Here is an 18,074-nt window from a genome sequence, read left to right on the forward strand (position 1 = left end):
GCTTTGCTGTGGCAATTATTCCCCTCCCCCCAAAAGTGTGTTCTGTTAAATCCCCCCACCCCAGCCCTCCCCCACTCAATGCGGCCGTTCCTCACACCAGCCCCGTTCCTCACTCCAGATGTCATGACACCTCTCTCTCGTCCACCCGCGGCGTGATATTCCCAGCCACACGTTGCTGTGGCAATCATTCCCAAAAAAAACCATGCGTGTTCTGTTAAAATACCCCACCCCGACCCATTCATCCTTCCTACAGCCATGGCCCTCCTCCACTCAGTGCCCCTGTTCCTCTTTCAAGCCCCATTCCTCACTCCAGACGTCACGACACCTCTCTCTCTGTCCCCCCTGCTGCATGACATCATCTTCCTCCCATGTGATGCCACCCGTCACCCCGACCCCTCCCTCTCTTCTATCCGAACACCCCATGTGTATCTTGGGAAGGGCCTGGTCTGTTCCTCTGGGTGGGCAATGCTGGACAATGCCATGTTATTGTGATGTCACAGATAGTCTGTAGCCAATGGCAGTAGCTGAGGCATCCTCAGCTGTGCTGCTTTGACATCCAGCAGATGGCAATACAACTAACATTGGAAGAAGGTTTTTCTAAAACAGAAGGTCACACGTGAGACATCTATATAATCTAGGTATATAAAAACGCTCGTGTACGGTGTAACAACGTGTCAAATTTTCAAAGCAATCGGTCAAGCACTTTCGGAGATTATCGATTTTGGACAAGGTCATCTTTACATTTTTATTTATATAGATGTTTTTTCTCTTGATACGGTTTATTATATGACACCAGCATCATACTGAAACTTATGGAGATGGGAAGCATAAGAGGCGTCCTTTCCCTGTGGTTGCAAACTAGAAAATGAAACAAAACAGCCTACCTACTTTGGTTGGCTGTTTTGGCCCAGTTGCCAATAAAGCAAGCTGCAAATCTGTTTCCCTCTTCCTCCCCAGCTACATGGGTTTTCTTAGCCATACACATTAACTGAGGCAACAACTTTTGTGATAGAATCTGCCCCTGGGCCCTCTAAACACTGCTGGACACAACTCCTATCAGGAGTAATACTGCGCTGAAGGCATTCCCCATGCTTTACCCATTCCACCCCTCTTCTTCAGTTAGTGACAAAAGAAACTACAGTTTAAAAAATCAAAGGGGAGGAAATGAATGAAAATCTCATGGGCGGGGTTTGGAGTTTTTGTTGCCCCTAATGTACTTTCAAGGGAGCTGAAGGGTTTGTGGGTGTCCTTTCATGCTATAAATATATTCACTGCTTTGTATTCTGCAGCCTTCCTGGGTGCTCACATTTCCTGAAATCCCCATGGCATTCTCAGCTGGGCTTTCCTGTGAGTAGGAAGCTGGGGAGGCTGCCTCCAGTGAACTGACAGCTGTTTGTCTTTTTCTGTTTTTTAGGCAAGGTTATTTAACTTTTAAAGAAATCATTGCAGAAAGATTTCTTTAACTGGGCTCACTTTTAACTAAATATGCATAGGGTTGGACTGCAGAGCTTCTTTTAGGAGACAGAAGCAGTGCTAATGGCTTTGCAGAACAGATGCTCACAATATAGGAATCTTTTCCATTGCTCCAAATGTCTGCCAAAATGTGTTATTGTTGATGATGCATTGAGGTTGTGAGAAGCCTGTACATTGCAATATTATATACAGCAGTTATATAGATTCCCAGGATCTAGTGATTTATTTTTTGAAAGTTTCTTTTTGTATTTGAGATTAACTAAGGAAACAGGGGGAATGTGAACTTGCTGATATGTTATCTAATGATGACAAGTGCAATTACTAGTGAGAAATGAATGAAGAACAATTAATGGTGATATATTCTTTTACATTCCACATTCTTTATTTCTTGGTTCAAAATGCTATAAGGGGCAGAGATTTGTGTTATCTATGGAAATGTGGTAGGGTTTTGTTTCCTTTTTGCTGTCTTAGGTTTCTTTGCATTTTAGTGTTATCAGCTCATTTGTGCTTTTGGTAAGACTCATGGCTTCGACCAATAATCTCTTATCTTCGGGGCTCAGCAAAGGCATTTGTGTAACAGCGATGATTAACATTTTATGAATGCAGGTGCCCTTCTGCAACAAGTAATAATAAATAATAAATAATAGCCCCGACTTCCACAGGAGGATTGCTCTGATAGAACTGCCGCAATATTGGATCCAGAAACTGCTTACAAGAGACAACTTTAGGCAGTTTTTTCCATGCTGCTTTTGGGGAATTAGGAAATCTTCTGAAAGTCACTCTCATGATTAATGTATATAAGGAAAGGCATAGACAAGCATCTACTTTGAAGGCTGAAACTGCACAATAAACTTATTTCTCCCTTTCTGATTATTTCAAATTAGCCTAGACAGACTATGAATTGAAGCTGAAGAATTGTAGACAGAGAGAAACTACTTAACCCTTTTTCCTTCTGGTTCTTTTCTTCTCCGTATCCCCTTCCACTGTTGCCCTGGGTGGAAAATAAAATAAAAAGTGGGGTAGAGGGGGGTTGAGCTGAAAAATAACGAGAGGGTAAAGGGTCAGGCAGCTTCTTTCCTCCGAACCCACTTTCGTTTCTGTGCAGCCTTTCAAGGCTGGTTTTTCTCTTGAAAGAAAGAGCACAGAAATAATAATTTAAAAAAACACAGGAAAATTGGTGTAGATAGTTGGAATTAGGCATGTGTCTGCTAAGAAATGTATTTGCTAAGAAAGGATGCAGAAGCTTGACCTATTTGCTTTCTTTCAGTATCATCAGGCACTGTCTCTGAGTAGTCATTTTGGGGCCCATGGGCTGTGGGTCCCCAAACTTTAGCCAAAAAGTCCTGCCCTGCCTGCGCCGGTGGCTGTTGAAGACAGTTCAGAAGCTGTAGCTGGGCCATATCTTGTGTGCATTGCAACAACTCCACTGGTAGGGGTAGGTGATACAGCGTCCAAAACTGGTTTGAAGTCCCTATCGTGATATGGGTTTCATAATTTTTGATACTATAAAATATTGTGAATCATGGTGTGTGTGTGCGTGTGTGTGTGCAGGAAAAACCATGAAGCCAACCAATGCCTCTACGTCAGGGGTCCCCAGACCTACCGCGCAGCGGGCCGGAGGGCAGGGGAGTGCGCGCGCAGCGGGCCGGAGGGCGGGGGAGTACGCGCCCGTGCGCATGCGCACACGCACACGGTCGGGAAAAAATCGCCAAAAATAGCTTGTGCGCATGCGTATGGGCCTCCCCCGACCCGGAAGTGCATCGGAAATGACCTCTTCTGGGTCGGGAGAGGCCCATACGCATGCGCACAAAGGATTTTCGGCGATTTTTTGCCGATGTTTAAGATCGTCGCCGCGCCGCGCGCCGTAAGTGCGGGCGGCGGCAGCGGGCGGCGGGGGTCGTCGCGGGCCGGATTGGGAGGCCAATTGGGCCGCATCCGGCCCGGGGGCCGTAGTTTGGGGACCCCTGCTCTACGTAGCTCCATCCTTATTTAAGACATTGTGATATATTGATACAGTATATCGTGTTTAGGTGGTGATGTATTGCAGTGTTGAACACTAGATATTGCCCAGCCCTCTCCACTGACTCTCAACCCCAGTTCTAAGAGTTGGTCTGAGCCATTACAGCACCAAACAGACCAGGACCAAATACCTGTTGGGCCACCTTCTCCACACCAATCCACAATCCACCCATCTGGGCTCCCCTGCCATCTGAACTGTGAGAGGCAGCCTTTTAAAATAAAAACAAAACCAAAAACCCACTCTTTACCTTTGGAACGATAGTTTTAAAAAGATGCCACAAACTCCCCAAGTGGCCTGGTGATGCTGTTACTGTCATTAGGCACCAGATATTTTTCTGTCTAAATAGACAATATGACTGTATTGTTGCTGCTTTACTTTGTTGTGTTGTACATTCATGCTTAATTTTATTATTTTCTTTTTAAAGTGCTTCTGTTGTTTACCCAGAAAGACAACCTGGGAACATAATTTATTTGATGCAGAAGATATGAGATATGAATTATTTTTTAAAAAATGAAGTAAATAAAAAATAAAATATTTTAGAAGTGCTTAGTTTTCTAAAAGCATGGTTGCATTTTTTTAAAAACATTGATGTACCATTTGAAATTGCATGTATATAAAAAACTTAGCAGCTTAAAAATACTTGTACATGGCACTCCAATCTCTGAGCGGTTAGAGACTTGAGGGGTTTCAGGTGCTTACCCAGCATTTTGTTTTGTTTTTTCATGATAGTCAGTAGACATTATGGTTTTTAGGATAGAATGTTTTGTTTACACATACATGCAACCTGAACATGAGATGGAGGGGCTCACAGTATTAAAACCCCAACAGATCTTGCTTCTCCATTAGTCACAGCTTTGGATCCAGGACACATCAAGCATGGCTTCATGTCTAAAGCTTCCAGCCTGCTTCCAGCTCTGCTATGGTAACACACAGCACACTGGCCTATTGTTCTCCCACCTGGCAGCTAGCTGAAGTGGGAGGAAGACCCACCCATTAGCCTAGAGGGCACCAACACTTAGTTGTGACTCTTGCAACCTACCGTGTTTCTCATATTTTAAGGCATCCCTACAAAATAAGGCATGGCAGGATTTTCCTGAGGTGGAAAAATATAAGGCATACCTCGAAAATAAGCCGTACCGGGTGGTGGAAGAAGGTCTGTGGCAAAGAAGGGTTGCTGCTGCCGCGTTAACCCCCGAGACCTGGCTGCAGCCTCAGCGCGCAGCGCGTGCAGCCCCAGAACCCGGCTGTAGCCTTTGCGCACGGACACCCGGGACCCGGCTGCAGCCTCAGCGCGCAGCGCGCGCAGCCCCAGTACCCGGCTGCAGCCTCTGCCTGCCGCGCGTGCAGCCCCAGGACCCGGCTGCAGCCTCTGCCTGCCGCGCGCGCAGCCCCAGGACCCGGCTGCAGCCTCTGCCTGCCGCGCGCGCAGCCCCAGGACCCGGCTGCAGCCTCTGCCTGCCGCGCGCGCAGCCCCAGGACCCGGCTGCAGCCTCTGCCTGCCGCGCGCGCAGCCCCAGGACCCGGCTGCAGCCTCTGCCTGCCGCGCGCGCAGCCCCAGGACCCGGCTGCAGCCTCTGCCTGCCGCGCGCGCAGCCCCAGGACCCGGCTGCAGCCTCTGCCTGCCGCGCGCGCAGCCCCAGGACCCGGCTGCAGCCTCTGCCTGCCGCGCGCGAAGACCCGGTGGGAGCAGGTCTGTCGTCTGCACAGATACCGGTACCGGTACTTATTTTTTAATTAAGACATCCCTTGAAAATAAGCCATGCTGTGTTTTTTTCAGGAAAAAATTAATATAAGACATGACTTATAATGTGAGAAACACGGTAGGTTATTCTTTCGGGATCCTGATGAAGACACTTAAGTGACCAGCTAAGGTCATTGTCTTCCAAAGAAACTGGTCTGACTATTTCAGCAGTTTCCTGTGTTAGATTCTAACCCTCACTGGGTACGGGACCCCAAGAATTCGGTGGGACTCAGGTCATCCAGGGCACTCCCTAAACCCACAACAATGTTCACTGCCTAACTCCATCTTGCAGTTTAACTTACGGTAGACTAAATTAAATTTACTTAGTTTAGGTATTCTGATACTATATTTCAGCCATATTCCCAATGTGATGCTAAAGAAAAAGCCAGAATTGGTGGAAGCCATTGGGGAATGCTTATCGATCACCAGCTCATACTGGTAGAATACAATCTGTGAATCACCTTGCTTGTTGGAGCCTTCCAGCCTCCAGTTATGGGAGGGAAGAGCTTTCTGACAGTTTCCACATAACTGGTATAATACACAAACCTGTCCCTAGGCGCCCCATTTACAATATTGTTGAGCTATTTCTCTTTTTTTATTTTAAAATAAACTTTGTTAGAATTCAAATCATAACATAATGTTGAGCTATTTCTCAATTCTTTAAGTGTCTTATGAGGTCACTTGCATAACTTAATTCTGGGAAATGTAACATGCTCTCAGGAAAACCTAAAGTCTCTTTCCTTTGTTATATTGCTGCAATTATAGCCAGGTGAACTGTATGAACTGATCGTCATTCAGTATTAAAGAAGGTGATGCTTTTCATTAAACCCTTTATCTTATAAAACTGATACTCTTCTGGGACCACAGCAAATTATGATGCTTCTTTTTTGTGTTTTTCCTTTCTTTTCTCAATAATGAAATGTGCCAGAGCATTGGGGGTCAATGCGCATTATATGCACAATGTGCATACCGGTAAATAGAAGAATCTCCCATTAACCACAACCAGCATGGTCCATGGTCAGTAATTATGGGAGTTACAGTCTAATAACATTCAGAGGACTACAGCTTTGTTCAGTCACTGAGGGCAAGCTTGAAGGACTTGCTTGCAAGAGCTCTTGGTCCTCTGAATTGTGACTGGGCCACTTGGGCCTTAATCTCTCTCTCTGGTAGCCACAAGGGAAATGATGGTTGTGACAGATTTCTCTTTGGGATGGTGATCAAGATTTTAGCTGCTCCTATAGCAACAAATATTTATTTTTAAGATTGCATTTTGCTAATAGCATCCTGAGTCACTGCTGCAGCATTTGGTGGGTGAGATGAATAGGGAGTATATTCTCCAGTGTGCGCCTAAAATACTTAAAATGCACAATGTATCTGCAGGGAAATGTAGAGAATATGCCATCTAAAATAGTTGGTTTTCTTAGAGTTCTTATAGCCTGAAGCAAAAGGATGCTTCTGTCAGACTTTTCTCCTAATTTACTTGTTTTAAATTGGCATTGCTTTAAATCTGCAATGTGTTCATATGGAAGGAAGAGGTGATTTTCTTTTTAGGTTAAATAGCTTGGAATAGGCGGTTTCTTCCTAGAGAATCTGTGCTGCCATAAGGCTTCATCTAATTTTATAGTTCCATTATAAGGCCACACAGTCATCCAATTGTGTTACAATGAACAACATGGAGAGAAACAGGATTGCAGTCACTGTCTTTACCAATTGACTGGTGTTCAGAACTTAAACATATATGAAGGGCCAAGTTCATGTGATGCTAAACATGTCACTTGAAGCAGCATGAATATTTTGTGAACTGTAAATGCAGATCAGGTTCAGAGTCATGGGGAGGAGATTCACCATTTCCTCTCATGCTACAGTCTCAATGACAATCTTAAAAGAGCACATGAGTGCACAGAGTATGGGCCTCTCTTTTGTCTCTTGTCCTGTGGTTAAAGAAAGACAAACCCATGTTCGACTTACAATGCCACCAAAGCCTTCCGCTTAACAACCAACAGACCTTTAAGGTAGAAGGAAGAATCAGAGAGAACCATGAGCATAGTTCTGACCCTTAGGTAGCCAATATGGTGCCCTTCAGACGTTTCTGGACTTGAACTCCCATCTGCCCCAGATCACATGACCATTTGGTGGGTAACTCATTGGCTAAGCCTGTTCTGTCCTTACAGTAGTGGTGGGGGAGCAGGTATTGAGGCACTTTTTAATTTAAACTCTCCATAGGCAACCGAGTAGCTAATTCTAAGCCTATAAGATCCCAGTTTGATTTCAAAATGCAAATGTCTTCTGGCTGTCCAAGCAAATTGAGGGAATAGCTTCTTCCCATTTATCTGATTAGAAGTCTTTTGCTTTTCTTATTTAACCATTTTGGGTTCAGGGAAGAGGTGGCTCAGATACTAAGTGGACAATGGAAATGTCAAAGATTTTGACTTATTTGAAATAACAGGCTTGTCTAATTGGGTTCCTTGCAGGTGAAAGATGTGTGCCCACATGCCTGTCTCCCTTACCAAGCTATGTCTCCTTTGCAGCCTCAGAGTGGTAGTGAAAGGGACAACATTGTGCATGTACCTACTCACCTAGGAAGCCTTGTATTTCAAGGTCATGTTGGTCTGGAAGAAAACTTATATTCTTCAAAAACATGTTAAGAATGTCATAAGCATAATTCCCCTCCCCCAACATATTTTTTCCAGCTTTGGTTAATTATCACCACATTACCAATTTAGTATAATAGGATGTGTTTTGATGCAATCTCTCCTATCTTGCAGCTCAGTTGTAGAGCACTTACAGTACTTTGAATGCAAAAGGGTTGTGAGGTTTAATCCCTGGCAAATTCAAGTAGGGCTGGGAAAGATCACTATCTGACACCCTAAAGAGATGCTCAATGTCAGTTTCCACAGTACTAGCTTAACTGGAACCAGTGGCTTAATATGTATCCTGTATAAGCTAAGTTGCTTAAATGTTACAGGCAAATAAAAATCTAGTTTTGTGAGGACCCCAGAGTGATACTTAACAACTGTGTAGGCCAGTACCTATAGCACTGCAATCTGTTTCCAAGAAATACACTGATCAATATTACTCATTTCATTTCATTTCTGAACTGCCCTCTCTTCCAAGGGAACCCAAGGTGATATACAATGGAAAGAATGAAAGAACAATAATCATCTCCTAATGTAGACTTAACAGATGACAATACATAGCTTTAAAATAGCAGAATACAAAGGTGTTTTTTTCATGGGAACTGCACATATTTGTTGCAGAGTTTGGTAAGTGCATTTGCTTATGTACCATAGTTGTATAAGACAGTGTGGTAGGAATATGCCTTTTTTTAAACAGGAGATAGTGTAGTATATATTCCTAATACTGTATTTGAAGAAGCAAATGCAATAAAAGTTGAAGCTGAAGTTAAGGAAGTCTCCATAAAACAAAGCAAAAACCCCTGAAATTAAAGTAATTAATTTTGAGACTTTTAATGAATAGTGTGAAAACATCTTTTTGGAGTAAAGTGTATTACAGAAAGCGTCTCATTAAGCTGGATAAATTGCAACATTAAGTGTCCATGGTTTAATAATGCGGTTTTCTCTCCCTTTTATGAGAGAGAATATTTTTGAGTCATGTGCCATTACAGAAAATTAAATCAGTATCTCCAGCAACACTCAATTTAAAATCCAAAAACAACAACACATATCCTCCTTTCAAGGTTTAAAGAACTACATAATATTGCTTGGCTTCTTGATGCTCTTTATGAACTTTTTAGGTCTAATAGGAAAAACTTGGACATTTCTGTGAGTAATGATCTGTTGGCTTGAGTGGATCTGTTGGTCTGCATATTTAGTTTAGTGATTGAATTCTTAATTTTAAAATATTTCACCAGCAAATGTTAGAGCCAAGTTCAAATAATAATAATAATAATAATAATAATAATAATAATAGTAATATATTTATTTATTTATACCCCACCCATCTGGCTGGGTTTCCCCAGCAACTCTGTGCTGCTTCCAGAAGGATATTAAAATACAATAATCTATTAAACATTAAAAGCTTCCCTAAACAGGGCTGCCTTCAGATGTCTTCTAAAAGTCTGCTTACTGAGTGATCATCATTATGCAGTGACTGGAGTGGGGAAGGGCAATTGTACTAACTAGGAATATTTGCATATGGACCTCCACATGAAGGCCATGGTACATGCAATATGCTACTGTATGTGGAGGTATGTGCTTGATCCATGCACAGCTGATCACCAGTACAGTAAAACCAAATGGTGTTCAAGCTTCTCATAGGCATCTGGTTAGCTGCTGTGAGAACAGGATGCTGGACTACACGGGCCATAGGCCTGATCCAACGAGGCTCGTATTATGTTCTTAAACGGTTTTGGTTTGACATAAATGTTTCTCTTTCTGTTGACCGTATTTTTGTTAACTTGACTCCTCTACCCCTTTGTTTTTGTTATATTTTATTTGTTTAATTATTTGGATTTTAAATTGTATAAATGGTTATCTCAGTTGTTTTGTAAGTCCTCCAAAGCAGCCAATGAGCAGGACATGAATACACTTTGTGAAGAATGAATGAATGAAATGGGCTTAGCCTTCCATGTGTGAGGTACCATAGCAGAAGGATGCTCCAGGTGACCTGACTAGAAGTCAACTGGTCAGGTAAGAAAGAGCAGGGAAATGCTAGAGACGCCAATCCTCAGCCCCATTGGGTAAATCGAGGGAGGAAAGTGCCTTCATTCTTCCTTTTACAGGATTCTAAGTTCATACAGTGTGAATGCCTGAAAAGCACTATTGACATACAGTACCACCAAAAAATAGATGTTCTGTATGTTTAGTTTATACTTTCCTCTTTATACCCTGCCTTTTCACTCAACGGGGATATAATGCAGCTTACAGCCGTAACATAAAATATTCTGTACCAATCTGCAAACACAAAGTGACATTTCAGTAGAGAAAGCTTGAACAGGACTGTGTGATCCCCCCTCCCCCAGATGAATTCTAAATGACATGGAACAGCTTTATAAGACAAAGTATGAAACTCCGCCAAATGGCTTCTTTTATGGCTACCTTAGATCCTTCAATCCAATGAAAAATTGAACACTTGCCTCATTCTACAGTTGAGTGACTTGCCTGAGTCATTGGTTCCACTTCTGGGAGCTTTGAACACAAGCCGTTTTGGTCACACTTTTTTCCTCTTAGGTATCCTATTCAGTGCTAAAGTATAAAATGGATTTCATTAAAAGTGAAAGTAATAGAAAGCTTACATCGTGCTCCTGTGATGCAAATATTAGATGAAATGACACATTGCATACTAAACGATTCCAGTTTTTCAAAGCAGTCAGTATTGAGGCATTGCATTTAAAGTACAGTGGTGCCTCGCTAGATGAAATTAATTTGTTCCAGGACTCAATTAGTCCTACGAAAATTTCGTGTAGCGAGGCACCGTTTCCCATAGGAACGCATTAAAAGTCAATTAATGTGTTCCTATGGGCTCCAGGGGCCTGGTGGCGACAGCGGTACTTGCTCTCTTGGCTCGGGGAAGGCAGGCAGGCGCTTGTTCTCTTGCCTGCCTGACTTCCCCGAGCCAAGAGAGGTGTGTGCCACCGCCTCGCCCGACAGAGCCGGCATTTGACAGAGCTTCCGAACCCCCGTCAGATGCGGGCTCTGTTGGGCAGGGGGGGGGGGAGAGGAACGAAGGAAGAGAAAGCAGCCCTTTTCCTTCCTTCCTCTCCCCCTGCCGCCGACAGCTTTCCTCCCACCCCGCCTGACACAGCGCGAATCGGAGGAGAAGCCTCCTCCGATCTGCGCTGTGTCAGGCGGGGTGAGGGGAAAGCGGGGCTTTCGGCAGCCGGTGAAAAGTCCCCGCACCGGCACGCTTGGGCTTCAGGTGACGGGGCCGAAGTGCGCCGGTGCGGGGGTGTTTCGCTGGCTGCCTTCCCCTTGGGGGAAGACGAAGCGGCGACCATAGAAAACCTTGTCTTGCGAGGCAACCTCTGATCGCAAAACCTATTCGTATAGCGGAAAATTTGTCTAACAGGGCATTTGTCTAGCGAGGCACCACTGTAGTTGGAATGAATCAATAGCATACCTGCTGCAACAAAATATCGAGGAGAATCTTTTGAGGGAAAGGAAATCTTTTGACATATCCATGCTGATGGCAGATATGCTTGTGTCAAGAAACCTAATCTGCCCATATGAAGCTGCCATTACTGATGAGTGGTTCATCAAGCTCAATGTTGTATACAGTGACTAGCAGCAGCTGTCAAGGGTTACAGACAAGGGGCTATTCCTGTCCCTACATAATGCTGGGGATTGAATCTGGGACCTTCTACATGGAAGCAGATGCTTTACTACTGAGCTATGACCCTTTCTCAAATTTATCTACAGAATGGTGAAGTGGGCTTTGTGGTATGAGAGTCAATATTGCAGCCTATCACTTACCATTTGGGACAGAGCTAGAAGTAGCATGTCTAGTGGGGCAGAGCCACAGTACTAGCTTCCTGGTGGTTTTGTCACTGCCACTTACCACGGGGGGTGGTAGAGAGGCAACAGGGAGGTCAGAGTGGTGTGGGTGCGCCAGAAAAAAACAATCCTTTGCTTCTGCTAGTGTGCCTGCACTGAACCTCTCCCAGTAAGCAGGAACAATACTTCTGCTGGCATTGCCTCTCCACCCCACTTCTGGGCAGAAGATAGCAGTGCTACCCAGCTCACCATTAAAACTCCTAAAATGCCCCAACAACATCAGTGTATTGGTGTCTTGTTAGATGAATGAAGTCGCCATAGACAGAGGCAGTATATCAGAGGCATTGGGCCATGTAGTTAGAATTAGCTGGATTAATTAGAATTAGGTCTGATCCTGTAAAGCAGTTCTTAGCTTGAGCATTGCTTTAGCAGATAGGCGCATGCGCACCCACCCACACCATTTTCTGTATAAAATAAGCATTTAAGAAATGAAATGTTGCAATAAAATGGGACTTCTGCATGATTAAGTGAGCAAGATAGGCTTCAATTCTAACCCTTTTTCCTGGGTGTAAGCCCCACTGAATTAAATGTGACTTACTTCTTAGTAGACATGTTTCAAATTGCAGCTGTAGAAGGTTTGTGGTGGAGCATTTGTCACATCATTAACTTTGCCTTTAAGGTGCCACAAGATTCATCATTGTTCTTGCTGCAAATGGCTAGCAAGGCTGCCCCTCTGGAAATTCATACACTTTGAAAGGGAATACAGAGGGAAGATAACTGAATTGTAAATATTTGTTGGTGGCTGAGATATGCATGTCTGTTGTGTACTATGATGTGCGTGGTTTTTTGTTTTTTGTTTAAAAAAAACACCAAACCCACATATATCCACGAGAGTGGTTGACAAAACAAGAAAAAGACTTGTGCAACATAAACCAATAGCAGCAGAATAGAAAATGTCAGTTGAAAGTGTGAATGAATGTTGGAACAGACTGAGGCATTTTCATACATTTCTAGTGGCAAAGAAAAAAACAACAATACATACAAATATATATGTGTGTATATATATGTGTGTGTGTATATATATATATATAATATAGGTAAAGGGACCCCTGTCCATTAGGTCCAGTTGTGACCGACTCTGGGGTACATCAAAAACATTTTCAAATATTAAGAACATCTGAAAACACTCACAAAGCCGTATAAATATTAATTTCAAGGTTACCAGGAATCATGTCTTTCAGCCATCAAATTGCCAAGGTGTAATAAACAGGCAGGTAATAAATATGGGAGAGGGAGGGGTCAAATAATCAGCATGCTCTGTATAATTTTTAGTGCCAGATTTTATTTAAACTTATAATTATTGCCAACCCAAAAACTGCTGGTGTTGCTACTTGAAGTTCTGCTAAGTTTGCTAATGGAAGAGTTGCCAGAAGAGATAAATATGTCCAAGTATTTAACATAAATATTGTGGCCAAAAATCCTAAGACCACCTTTAATGCACCAAGAAGGAAGCAGTGTACTGCAGTTGCAAGCAAAACTAAATAAAGAGGCTTGTTGAAGATGTTAGTGCTTAGTTTCAGAAGTATCCTAGGGAAATATGCTACATAGGCCTGTACTGGTGCAGCTGTGATGTGCAGGAACCATGATGGATTGTATTATTGACGCTGAATCCATACTGAATACAACATATTTAATGTACTTAGGACCTAACTGCATGCTACACAACTAAGGACCTAACTGCATGCTACACAAATGATGTGATTAGCAATCACATCTTAGAGTTTGTTAAAACAACAAGTGTGTAGGGAAGTGGGGGGCTAAGCCTTCGCTTCCCAGCCTTTCCCACAGAGCAATTACCATTAGAGGGGGAAACTCCAGTATTGGTTGCAAAGGTGCTAGGTGGTTTTTACCAAGATCACAGCTGGGGAAAAGACTTAAATCAACCTTCCTGGCACACAGAGGTGCTAGTCACAGCCACCCTATACATACAAACACACCTCATCATAAATTTTTCAAAATCCACAACATGACTGCTAATCACATCATTCACATAGCATGTAGGTATGTTAACTGAGAGCAGCTACCTTGTCAAAAGCTTTGTAAGGAAAGGTAGGCTGAAATGACACTGGGCACCTGCATGCTTTTCTCAAAAGAAGGGGGATAGGGAATCAGCAGTAGAACATTGTGAATGAAGGCATCTGCTAGACTAGCACAGATGGGCTTGTGATAATTTTATGAGAGCAACCTAGGTTTCCCCATCACACAGGAAATTATCTAATTAATTTCAATATACAGTCAGTCTGCAAATATTAGTCTCCATTTAACATATTCCTAAGTATTTCTATTTCCTCTGCTGGATCTTCAGATGGCTTAAATCAACATAAAGGTAAAGGGGCTCCTGACCATCAGGTCCAGTCGTGTCCGACTCTGGGGTTGCGGTGCTCACCTCGCTCTATAGGCTGAGGGAGCCGGCGTTTGCAGACTTCCGGGTCATGTGGCCAGCATGACAAAGCTGCTTCTGGCGAACCAGAGCAGCGCACGGAAATGCCGTTTACCTTCCCGCTGGAGCGGTCCCTATTTATCTACTTGCACTTTGATGTGCTTTCGAACTGCTAGGTGGACAGGAGCTGGGACCGAGCAACGGGAGCTCACCCCGTTGCAGGGATTTGAACCGCCAACCTTCTGATCAGCAAGCCCTGGACTCTGTGGTTTAACCCCCAGCGCCACCTGGGTCCCTAAATCAACATATGGTAGTACATATCATATTAAGGCTACCAGTAGGGATGGAAGGATTGGTCAGTTTTGATTCTCTTAGTTTCTTATTTTTCTAATCTTAAATTCACCTGCTATGTTTCTGCAGCAGTTTGCAATACAGTATATATATTTTTAAACGATCATTATGGAAATGCTTCGTTTTAATACAATTTCTGCAGTTTTAATATATGTATCTTTTGCAAGCAGCTTCTAATATAATGTATTGTCTATGCTATCTTCAGTAATCTATTCATTTTTATACGCATTTCCCAATAATATATATTGTAATGTACAAATAGTTTTATTGAGATATTTTTTGTGTGGTACATAGGAAACTGCCTTATACTGAGTCAGACTGTTGGTCCATCTAGCTCAGTATTGCCTACACAATGGTTGTCAGGCTCCTCAGAGTTTTACTCTTTCAGCCATCCCTGGAGATCCCAGAGCTTTTATACAAAACGTGTTTAACCACTGAGAATCATGCTTTACCAGTGTGCAAAAGTACATGTGTGACACTGCAACACTGCAAAAAAACAAACAAACCAAAAATACAAAGATCTTGAGGCTACCATATTATGATTGCTTTAACTATCCTCTTTTTTGGTGGGGGGCAGTGTTTATCTCTCTGTGTGTGTGCATACATCAGTGACATCAAGTAGAGGGTAGGTGCAAACTAAGTGAAGAAACTCAAAGCTGTAGCAAAATGAGCATGCTTCAATGTATAGAAATACTTCTGGTTAAATGAACTCTGGAAGAGTGAAAGACAAGCTAGAGGGTGAATTTATGGAACACAGTAACGGAATGCAATGTGGATAATCTGTTGCTAGCCCCAGTGGGGATTTTGAGAAAAATATGGTTTTAAGGTTGCAAGTTTATATAGATTTAGGATTATCAAAGCCATGATGCAGTGTGTGAGCCAAAACAAAAGCACAAGACCCATACCTGCAAAAACAAACAACTGCTGAGAAATCAGTAAGCTATAGTAACATACCAGTTCTGTGTGAATTTCAATTTGGCAAATGGGTTTGCTACAGGAATCCTTCACTGGCAACTGGGAAACATGAAATGGCAATGTAATTTCATCCCTTACTAAATTGGAATAATTTCCGCAAAGTCACCTAAGACCACTCCATGTACATTCGTGTAACTAAACAAATACGGTAATACCATGCTTCTTAAAAAGAAGGAAAAATCTTTGTAGCCAAGGTTTAGGCATTACATTATGCTTCTCATCAAAGTCTGCTTTGCTTGCTTACTGTCTTTTGTGCATATTTAGATGCTGATTGAGCAAAATCTGGTGAATTAATTACTAGCATAATTATGTAGCATTGGTTAAATTATTCTCGCTTCCCTGATTGATGGGAGACAACTCAGCAGTTTTACCACTCACACAAAGCTTTACCTGGCTCCAAGGCCTCATTTATTCTACCACTTTCAAGAAACTCCCACTGCCCAATTTTTTCAGGTATGCTGAAGGAATGATCCCTGCTCTTCCTATGACTTTGGGCTTCCTTTCTAGTCCACCACCACCTTTGCTCCTGAGCTCCAGGGGGCAATGAAGGAGAACCAGAGATCAAAGTGGGGCTCACAGTGGGTTCATTGGGGGGTGGGACACAGGCAAGGCATATCTGAAATGAGGCTCTTCAGGCTGCCTTAGAAACTGGGATAGAAAAGCTAGGAGCCAAATGGCTCCTGGGAATCGGGTTGTGGGCACCAAAACAGAATGTCTAGTCACCATTTGGGGGGTGGGTCGGAAACACTTTATATTTATTATTTTAATAAGCATGAATTAAAACACAATTCACCTAAGTGACACGTTGTTCATGTCACATTTTTAACAGGTAGGTAGCCGTGTTGGTCTGGTGTTGTCGAAAATAAAAAATTCCTTCCAGTAGCACCTTAGAGTCCAACTAAATTTGTCATTGGTATGAGCTTTCATGTGCATGCACACTTCACTTCTGAAATTTAGTTGATCTCTAAGGTGCTACTGGAAGGAATTTTTTGTTTTGTTTCAACATTTTTAACAGAAATTGTTAATACATGTTTAATTAGGTGTTTACAATGACCGCTCCCCACATCAAATGGGGGGTGCCTTTTGCCTGGTCGCACGCAGCTCCACGGATAACAGTGTGGCTTCTGGTAGTTCGGGCTGGCTTCATCCTCCCCAGGCTGGATACCTGGAGGTCTCTGCCTACCTCAGCCAATCACCCAATCTGCCTGGGGAGGCGTTGCCAGGGGATCGGCCAGGTAAGGGGAGGGACTGCCCTGCCCATACAACAGAAGGTGAACCTTACCTGCAAAGCAGCTCCAGAGCTTCTCCCACCCTGCCCTCCCTCAGGTCTTCTTTTGCAGGTTAACCTCTTCTTGCTGCTACATCAGGGTTGCTGTTGAAGGGCTGGAAAGGAATTTTCCTGCATTGGCAGGTTTTGCCTTTCCCGTAGCAAAACGTCACAACTTTGGTGGTTTCAGGCCTTGGGCGGAATCCTTTAGTCTATCTTCTGAAATGGGTGAGGGAGGGCATGAAGCGGTGACCTATGCCCCCTTTGCAGCAGTGATCTCAGGGTTCCCTGTTAAAGGGTTCCTGAGGGGTGGCATTGGCCATACACCAAAAGGTTGTCACTGCTCTCCCCTCCAACAGCAGCGGGGGGGGGGGGGCTCTCTGCTTGAATATATGTTCTCCAGAGCCAGCCCAATCTCCACACATTCTGGATAACCCTGATGTTTCCCAGATCCCCGGCTAGGGACTGGGTAGGATAAACGACCAATGCCTGAGCCAAGGTTTCCCTACATCTGAAACTTAATAAAGTTGTGGCCAATTTTAATCCCATAGCATGTTGTCTTCTGTCATTATTCTGCTCAGGGGTCGCCTGGGGTTGGGGGGACTCTGCCTGTCCACACAATAAAAATATTGGTACCGTACTTCAGTTTTCAAAACACTCTACTTAACATCTTAACATCTATCCTTAACATATACTTCAAGGCTTCAAAGCACATACATTTCTGTAATCCTTGAATGTCAGCCAGGCAAAAAAAATGGTACCCAGACTTTTTGAGGTGCTCGCAAATGGAGAATCTTTAGGCACAAAATGTGTTTGACACCCTGCTAATTTTGAACCCTGCTAGCATGGTTTTCTCTTTGTCTTCAGTGGGAGCAAGGTCTGAGTGAGCTGGAATCCTGACACTCATAGCATTAAACAGGTTGAAGCACCTTGAGCTATAAAATACTTTATAGCATGTTTTGTGAATGGGATTTATATTTTCTGTCCATGCGCTGTTGGTGTTTGACTGTGGACTTTTAAAACCTTGGTTGCCCTACATATGAATTGTCCTGCTTTTATGAGCACTTGCAAAATACAAATTATTCAAGCTTCCTGGCTTCATTTATAGCTACAGGGGATTCTCTCCCTCCCACCCTTCATCAATTTTTCACCTCTAATCGGGAGGTCTAAGGAATAAATACAGCCCTGGTGAAATAAGAGCTTCTTCTTTCTGTCTTTAATGATGGAGAATGTGTAATACTCATTTGGAGTGTAGTGTCCTTTTAATCAAAACAAATAGTGTAATTTCAGAGACCTACACAAGGTAACCTTTAGAAAGGAGGATAAAAATCATTACTGGGAGATAATAAAACAAT

General features: G+C 43.2%; 1 long non-coding RNA gene across 1 annotated transcript in view; it reads left to right on the plus strand.

The window, feature by feature from the left end:
• LOC148685611 (uncharacterized) overlaps positions 1-18,074 on the plus strand; it is a 170,900-nt gene that overhangs the window by 18,274 nt on the left and 134,552 nt on the right. The window lies entirely within an intron of this gene.

This window comes from Zootoca vivipara, chromosome 5, assembly GCF_965207765.1.
Source record: "Zootoca vivipara chromosome 5, rZooViv2.hap1.1, whole genome shotgun sequence".
Classification (NCBI taxonomy): Eukaryota; Metazoa; Chordata; class Lepidosauria; order Squamata; family Lacertidae; genus Zootoca; species Zootoca vivipara.